This window comes from Aplysia californica, unplaced genomic scaffold, assembly GCF_000002075.1.
Source record: "Aplysia californica isolate F4 #8 unplaced genomic scaffold, AplCal3.0 scaffold00512, whole genome shotgun sequence".
Lineage (NCBI taxonomy): Eukaryota > Metazoa > Mollusca > Gastropoda > Aplysiida > Aplysiidae > Aplysia > Aplysia californica.
Genome location: NW_004797782.1, coordinates 417,410 through 419,101, shown reverse-complemented (window position 1 = coordinate 419,101; position 1,692 = coordinate 417,410).

Sequence of the window (1,692 nt, the reverse complement as noted above, 5' to 3'; positions counted from 1 at the left end):
TAACATAATTCTACTCCTATTGCTGGCAACTGCACTTATATAGCGTATTTCCACGTTCTACACCATGCTGTATGCACTTTATCACTATTATACTCATAGATCTTATTATGAGTCCACACCGTATGTTTTATACTATCTCATCCATCTCAGTTTGTATAAACGATTCAGTGTATCGTCAGACATTTGTAGGGTTCAGAACCCCCCTCCCCGAACAAAAAAAACGGGTATAGTCACAATTAATCATGAGGTTATTAATTTCAATGGGTTCTAGAGTCATGGCTGCATTTCATGAAGATCAATATCAACTGTTAGAGCTTGAAGACTCATAACTGAATTTCAGTTCAACTGTTGGTTGATTACTAATGTTTGACGCCCCAGCCAACTAAAAGTCATTGGGGTTAACTCATTTGGGCTTTCATTTCAACTAGCGTCAGAAAGTGGATGAGAGTGGCAGGATTTGGTTCAAAGAAAAGTAATGAGATTCACTGAATCTGGTTGAAAAGAGAGCGGACGCAGGCTAGAACGAATCCTGATGGTTGACAGCTAAGAGATATCTACATAGATTCTAGTCGGACTAAGCAAGGAGAATTCACATCGGTGATCGGTGAGGGGGCTCGACGGTGCGTCAGAAAAGTTGTAGAGAGAAAAAGCCCGAAACAGAGGCGCATTTTCTCCTGATGAATTCCACGCTAGAGTCCGAGATAAACGGAGCTTTTGACGGTGAACAGAGGATAAAGCTGTTTTAAACTATGTAGGTCTAATTATAAACTACCGTACCAGTCAAAGAGAAAAGAAATTGAGAGTCTACACCCTTTTGAAATAGATTCCTAAAAATTTCCAATTTGTGACGATGCAGGTCGTTTTTTCATTGGACCCTTCATTTTGCTACCCTAAATTTTTTTAATGCCTCAAAACAGAAAATCTTCATAAATTCGCCACCCTAGCATTACAAAGTTCTATCTGCTCTCTAGTTTTGGGAAATTTGGTGGTAAAAATTGAGTTTCTCAACAATAAGGTCAATCTTTTTTTTTTAAATGCAATTCTTTGAATACCTTGACAACGACTCAGAATAAGCTTGAGATTTTGATTGAGCAGATAGTTATACATATGTTTTCTGACCTCGTGGTCTCATTAACTCCAAACGGCCACATCTGTCAGATAAAACTTTGTAATTCTAAGGTAGTGATGTGTGAGTCCTAATTTCAGAAAACCAAGTTGAGTTAGTACATCTTAATTTGTCAATGTCTCAATGTTTGTTTTTGGGCTGTTGTTGTTGTTGTTGTTGTTGTTGTTGTTGTTGTTTGTAGATTTCTTTTCCAAGTGAAATGTTTCTTCTGTTTTGGTTGATGGTTTGGGATGCTCTAGTGCGGTAGGCTTACGTTTGTTCCTTCTTTCTAACCAAACAACTATTTATTATCGTCTTCGTCTCTTCTCCTTCTTTTCTTTGTTTGTAACTCTCTAATCTTCGACACTTGTAACCCCTCTTAACATGTGTCACAAGTGCTGCAGGCGGTAGACTCTTACTTAAAATTGTTTTGTTTTCGTTTTGCTTTCCACTTAATGGACATTATGTCCTAAAACATTAACAAGAAGGGACGAAACTCATTTAAAACAAAGCTAACTAAGTAGTTATGTCCCCCCTTTATCGATGTCGATGTCGAGGAGAGAGAGAGAGAGAGAGAGAGAGAGAGA